This window comes from Gossypium hirsutum, chromosome D08 (genome assembly GCF_007990345.1).
Source record: "Gossypium hirsutum isolate 1008001.06 chromosome D08, Gossypium_hirsutum_v2.1, whole genome shotgun sequence".
NCBI classification, from domain to species: domain Eukaryota; kingdom Viridiplantae; phylum Streptophyta; class Magnoliopsida; order Malvales; family Malvaceae; genus Gossypium; species Gossypium hirsutum.
The window spans coordinates 67,307,925-67,315,756 of NC_053444.1; positions in this window are offsets into that span (position 1 = coordinate 67,307,925).

A 7,832-nucleotide genomic window follows, 5' to 3' on the forward strand; every position below is an offset into this window, starting at 1 on the left:
TCATTATAAATTCTAATTATATTTATTCTTTTTAGCATACCAAAGTCACTCTGCAACCTATTTATAAGAGGATAATACCGTTCATCGCACTCGAACTCACATCTTCCTATGTTGGAAATAATATTCATGCTAATCGAATTAATACTCCATCAATAACTATTCTTTTAATTTTTCAATATAATGTACAAATATATGAAAAAATTTTAATTTCATTTGTGATTTTTTGTAAATGGTATAAATACAATTATTCTAACTACGTTATGCTATATCTATACTGTGGATGCAAATTTTATGTAACATATTTATAAGGAAAAAAATTTAATGACCAAATGTAGTTTTTGTTAAAATAGTAAAGTTAAAACGTGATATTTGTAATTTAAATTTTACTACATGTAATTATTTTTCTAAATTTTATACAAAGAAATTAAAATATTCCTAAATAATATATGTTCGGAGTTTTTGATAAAAGAAAAACTATAGATTTTAGATTTTTTTATCTAGAAATTTTTGTTTGCTTGTTTTTTAAACGATGTAATGCATAAATAAGGGAAAAAAAAAAAACAAGCAGTTGGCAAAAAAGACAAGAATATTATATGCCTACCAACCAAAAACACAAATATTAAATTTTACGTGAGTTTTAAAAACACACTAAAAATTTGGGAGAACTCATGAATTAAGAAAAATTATAGAATATTATATTTTACTAAGTTTAATAAACATTAAAATCGTCTTGATTTGTATGAAAAATGGTAATCAAACACTAATTTAATATGAGTTCAAACCGTGTAACTTTTATTCCTACTCTCATATAAAAAGAAAAACAAAAATAAAAAAAATCAATTTGTATTATTTAAAAAATTTATAAATTTGCAAATTTCTCACCAAATAAAATTAAAATTTTGAAAATCTAAAAATTGTGAATTTTTAAACTATTTTTAATTATAAAAAATATTTAAAAAATTATATCTAGAAAGAGTTTAGATAAATATATGTTTATATTTAAATAAATTTAGATGTTGATTTGTTTGGACTTATAATTTTTTTATATAATTTTTAAATTTTTTAAATATATGTTATTATGGCATGTATTAACTTTTTATTGATTTTGTTAGTATCATTAATGTCCGTTAATGTCCATTAATAATCAAATTGATCAACGATAAATTTCGTTAACTTAATTTTTCTCAATAAAGGTTGAATTGCATGAAACTTTCAGTGAAAGATTTTTTTTTTACCCTAAAGTCAAAAATAAATTACCAAGAAAAATCATAAAATACGAAATCATTAGGCTCGTTCCTGTTTTTTTTTTCTTTTTTACAAAAGAAATCATGTATTTTTTAATTTAATATTTAATAATTTAATTTATTTTTATTAAAAATTTGAATATAAACAATTTATTTTTTTAATGTTACATTCTAATATTACACATTTAGTATTCATGCAATATAAATGACGTACTATATAAATATAAAATAATATAACACATAATTAAAAAAACATATTAAGTGAGGTCTAATGTAGACTTTAAATGTTTAAACCCGACGTCAAATTAGGTTTTAAACACTTTAATTTTTTTATCTCATTTTGTTTTTCAAACATAATATTTTTATTTAAATTCTTAAAAATCAAATAAATTTCGAAATTGAGCATGTAATTTAGTTAAATTAATCAAACATGTTGAAAAAAATATTAATTGATAAAATAGGCCAACTTTTTTTGAAATTTAAGAAAATAGATCATTTTTTGAGAGAGTCTGTGAAAATGCATCTAGCTGGACAAACTTTTCTACTGACATGTTAGAGGAACCATGCCTAATTGAATGCGTTTTTCGATAATTACAAAAAAAGCATGTCCACACTCTCTCAAAAAAAATAATCTATTTCTTTAAATTAAAAAAAACACACATTTAACTCTCTTTTTTCAACCTATTGAACTGATTTAGCCATGTAATTTGACTTAAAAGGTCATTCCTAAAAGGAAAATATATTTTTTTGGTTTTTTTTTTCCTTTTTTGTCACTCGTTAAAAATAGTAGAATCTTTCCAATTTTGATTTTTCAATATTCTTTTAACCATTTATATAGGATCTATTAAAAGCCTAAAACATTTTTGATATATAGAATTTTACAATGCTAAAAGAAATAGTGATGTGGGTTTAAGCTTTAAAATGTTAAGTAATTTTGGAAATTTAGTATTCTTTAATTAAAAATTAAATCATTTTATTTTTAATTTTAAATTTAATTATTGAGGTTATTAGTATTGTTGATACAATGTTTAATGATGGAAATTGCGAGTGATTTACACAGTTGTATCAAATGTCACAGAGTTACATAATGATAAGGCATCGAAAGACTAGCAGGGACCTTAACCTCTTAAAATGGAAAATTACACTTTGCCTCTATAAATTTTATAAAATTATAAGTCAGCATATGTTAAATTTACACATTAGCCTACTAAAATTTTAAATTTTAATTTTAACCCTTTAAAGAAATATAGAAAACTATAAGCTAATAGAATGGTAAAATTATATTTAAACTCTCATAAAAACATGTAAAGTAATTCTGATCCCACAAAAAAATTTCTAGCTTCGTCACTATATAAAAATATCAATGACTGTTTGGTATCTTGATCTTGGAATCTCCTTTTTATGATTGTCAGAACCTATTTATGAAATTTTGGAAATTGAGTTTAGCAGCTAATAATGTATAAAGGTAAAAAAGGCAAGGTTGTTTAGAGGTGGCAATGTTCAAGTTTGAGCGAGCTTCATTTAGCATAATGAATTTGATCTCGATGTCTTATATACCGTAAGGACTAAATTGTTGAGTAGGTATAACATTTTTTCTTTTAAATTGCTTACAACCACACATGATTATATAGGTGTATTGATGTCAATTTTAAACATAAATGAAAAAAAAGTGAGAAAATTTAATTTTAAATATTTTTTCTTAAATTTCATTAAAATATAAAAAAATTCGATTCAATGCTTAGAATTACGTATAATTCCTCACAACCCTTAAATAGGAGGATTAACACGTTTTAGCGCACTCAAATTTACATCCTCTTACATTGGCATCAATGTTGCTACCAACTGAACTAAATAAAAATAGGTAGAACCATGTAAACCGTTTGATGCATATAAAAATTTTGGTTAAGCTACACCCAAGATCACTAAATTTTTAGTAAGTTTACATATTGGCCACTCAACTTCAAAAGTTATAATTTAGTCATTGAACTAATTGAAAGTTTTCATTTAAGTTATTGAACTATTCAAAAGTTTTTATTTAAGTCATTGGACTTTTAATTTTGAAAAAAAAAAGTATGACTAGCAAGTTACAGGAGATGATTTGATGATTGATACTGTAGATCAATACTATTGACAAGTAGAAAAACATAACTTAAATCCAAATCGATCTAATGATCAGTGTTGGAGATTGGAGGAAAAAGTTGTTTAAATTTTGGTTTGCAAATTCGTGATATCTAAAGTTATTTTATGAAAAAACTTAATTGTAGAAGAGAAAAAAAAGAGAGCTTTCAATTAGTGTAAGCAATATTACTATCGATTTTAACAACTCAATACTTTAAATAAATTTTTTTGAATAATTTAATGACTAAAGTGTAACTTTTTTTAATTAAGTACCCAAAATAAAATTTATTCATTATTTAATAATTAATGGTGTTGTTTTTTAAATCAATTCCAATAATTATATTCAACAGTACGAAAATATTGAATAGTGGTGATGGATGGTAAAATAATAGTAAAAAAGGGGAAAAAAATGTTGTGTAGCCGCGTCAGTGATGAAAAGGAAATCAAATCATCCTTTAAAAAAATAGTAGTAATTTCATGAAGAAGAAAAAATTATCAAAAAGGTCAACATGGTGCAGACGAGACACACAAACGTGTTTGGAATCACTAGTATAACAATGACACGTAGAAAATATATATTTTAATAAAAAATTTGTGTGGCTTTTAAGATCCGTGACAGTGGCAGTGCCCCTTCTGACTCACAAGCGCCCGTTTCAACGTTAGTCCAAAAAATTGTATACATTTCTTTTTTTTTCGGCTAAAGGTTAATTCTTCGTTACTTATAAAAAAAACACTTCTAATTCTAAGGGTCTATTTGATTGAAAGAATTGATTTTTCGGAAAATTATTTTCAACTTTTTCAGTGTTTGATCGGTGGAAAACATTTTCTATTTAGAAAATGAACTCCAAAACAAGGGAAAATGGGTTACATTTTAGGGAAAATGTCTTACTATTTTAATTCCGTAAGACATTTTCCGTGCTCTCCTCTCTACCGTCTCCTTCATTTCTTCCTTCATTTTCGGTAGAAAATTGTTTCTGTTTATCGATTTTCCAGTAACTTGTTTTTTTAATTATTCAATACTTGTTTTTTAACACAATTATAAATAATTTATTTGATATTAATTTTTTTCAATTTATAACAATTAATATTATAGCTTAATAATTGAGTATTATTATAAATAAATCATTGCAATATATGTAAAAATAATTTAAAATATAAACATTTATTAATACATATCAATATATGTAAAAATAATTTTTTCGAAAAATATTTCCAGGAAATCTGTCAAACAGCCGAAAATATTTTACACAGATTCAATCAAACACCAGAAAATATTTTCCAGTAAATCATTTTACAAAAAAGTAAAACATTTTCCCGAAATCATTTTACGAAAAATATTTTACTTGCAATCAAACAGACCCTAAAAGTACTTTTAAAAAAAAAACTATACAGAACAATATACTTTTGGCTGAAATTTTTTACTTTTCAGAAGTGCTTTTGAAAAGTACTTCTAAAAATGAGAAGCTAAAAATTTTAACTTTTTCTCACCTAAAAGCACTTTTTGTGCTTAATTACTTTTTCACCCTTACAATAACATAGTACTTTTCTTTTTTTTTTCTTGGTGCTTAATTACAAATGTATTAAAATCATTAATTAAAAATAAAAAAAATATTTTTTAAAATTTATATTTCATATATTAAAATATTAACAACAAGTTATAATAAATTTTTTATATTCTTACTAAAATATAATAATATTAACTAATTTAAATATTATTTAAATACATATTTGTTACTTGATAATAACATGTCTAAAATGAATATTTTATTTCTCAAAAGCACCTTTTGACAGCAATGCTAAACACTCAAATTTTAAAACAAACTTTTCAAAAGCATTTCTCAAAAGCACTTTTCCACATCACTTTTTAAAATCACTTTTCAAAATCAATGAAGAACTGGCCCTAAGTACATCTGTCCTAGTTCACCAGGCTCGACTTGAGTCGGATTAGATAATATCTTTTTATTTTAGATTAACTCGCTTGAATTTAATTAAATAATAAAATATATTTATAAATTTAATCATAAAATATTTATTTTTAAATAATATAATAGCTTTTGATATCTTTATTGTATCATTTCAATTAAAAATATATATTTTTTATAAATACATTTATTATATAATTTTATTTAAAAAAATTCTATTATTGAATAAATGGCGTGATGGACTTGAACAGAAATCTCATTAAATTTTTGAAAATTTTCATTAATTTCACAAAAAAACTTAAAAGTATTACTTAGAATAACATTGTTATGGCAAGATGAGTAAAAAATTTTAGATCCGGTGGGAATGTAAATCTTCCCCTCGAAAATATATTAGTATCTGATCTCTTTTTTTTATATTTAATTTTTTTTAAATATTTTTACAATTTAACATAATAAATCGTAATACTATATATAATAAACTATTATAGCAAGTAAATTTTATTATACAATCAACTAGTTAATGAATATATTTTATTTTTATAAATAATGTAATAAATGAATCAATTTCTTAGAATTGAATTTCTATATAGGATGGATGATAGAGGTTCTATAAAAGAACGGGATGTATATAAAATGAATAAATATCAAAATTATATATGAACATTAATTTAATGTGTAATGTCATATATAAACTCTAATTTTATGCGATCTTATATATAAAATTTTGATTTGATTCAATTTTCACAATTTACTAACAACATTATTGAATTAGCATTATTTTATATCGATATGTTATATACACAAATAATTATATTAATCCAATATAAAAATAAAAGTATTTATTAATTTCTTTAAATGTATACAATTAAATAAAAATCAAAATTTTTTGTATACATACGAATCACAAATCAAATTTCATGTGTATAATTGCACAAAAATCAAAATTTATGTATCAAATCGCATATTGAACTAAAATTCATATATAAATTTTATATTTATCCCTGTGTTAAAAAAAAGAGTTTTTTACATTAATTTTAAAATTTAGATTTTATACTTATTTAACAAAACAGACTTTGCTTTATAGTTTTTAGAAATTATTTGATAAAATTTTAAAGTTTTTTCGTAAACATTTCTTAAAATTTGTTTTTTTTTTTCAAGTAAAAGAAAAATCAATAACTCATACGTAGTATTTTTAAAATTTTAAATTTTATATGAAAATTTTACATTAATTTATTTTTTTCCGGCTGATTTAACCATAAAATAAGTATTTTACATCATCAAAATTAATATTAATTATAAATAAATTAAAAATAGAATTTGATTTGAATAATCGTGATTTTTTTCGCTTTGTATTCAAAAATCGTTGAAATCCAATAGTTCAAATCAGTTTTCAATTCCGCGTTTCGTTTTACATTTATAAGTAAGATTAGATGGTTAATATTTTTATACAATTGATCGAACGAAAACGCACTTAAAATGTACTCAAACTTATGTCATTGTTAATGTAATAGTAATTGTACCAATTGAGTTGAGAATCAATCTTCAATACTACTCTTTTACCAAAAGAATTGAAATATTGATAAGATGGTTAAAGCCCATGACTATAAATCAAGTTTATTGAGAGCCAACCCAAGTTTTGATGTTTAGTTTTTAATATTGGTAATTTTGTTTTTAGTTGTCATCTTATATTGCTTATTTTTTAGAATTTTCATTATCGAACCTAGCTTAAATAAAATATTGGTAAGATTGAGTTCAGAATTTGAGGTTCAATATTCGGTTCAAGTTTGATAGAATAATAAATTTTAAGTTGGAGTTCTGTTTGAAACAAATTTGAGTTACTCAAGTTTGATTAAACTTGTTTTTTAATTTTCATACTTAGACTCAAGCTCAATTAAACTTATTCATACTTAAACTCTTTTTATAAATGAGGGTAAAATATAATTTTAAAATATAAAAATACATGTAAACAGAAATCTCGATAAGCCTAGTAAATTGTTCGAGTCAAGTATTACAATACTTGAACGTTGTTATCGAATTGAATTAATGTTTTTCTAAGTTAAACTTAAATAGCTTCATAATACAAATTTATCATATACACCCCTATTCTTGTGAAAGGATATTACTTCGGTTTAAGGTATGCCACCTAATTTACAAAGGACTGAAATTTATACTTATAGATTACTTATTCAACGAGACTGTTGATGAAACTCAAATTTTAACATTTATCAAAATATTATTAAATATTCAACCAATTGAACCAACTCGTATTAACATAATATCATCATTTAAAAATCATTAAATTCTAGCTTCTTTTTTCTAAGTCAATCCCGAGACTGATTAAGAAGTCCATATACTTTAATGTTACTTTACCTTTTACATTTTTTAGAAATACTCTAAAATGAAAACTATTGTTTTCTGTTATTATTTTAAAATTTTGGATATATATTTATGTTAAAGTCAAAACTATGTAAAATATAATCTTAGAATTATTACTAATATTTTAAAAAATCGAATTAGTAGTTAAACCAATTAGATTAATTCTCGGTTT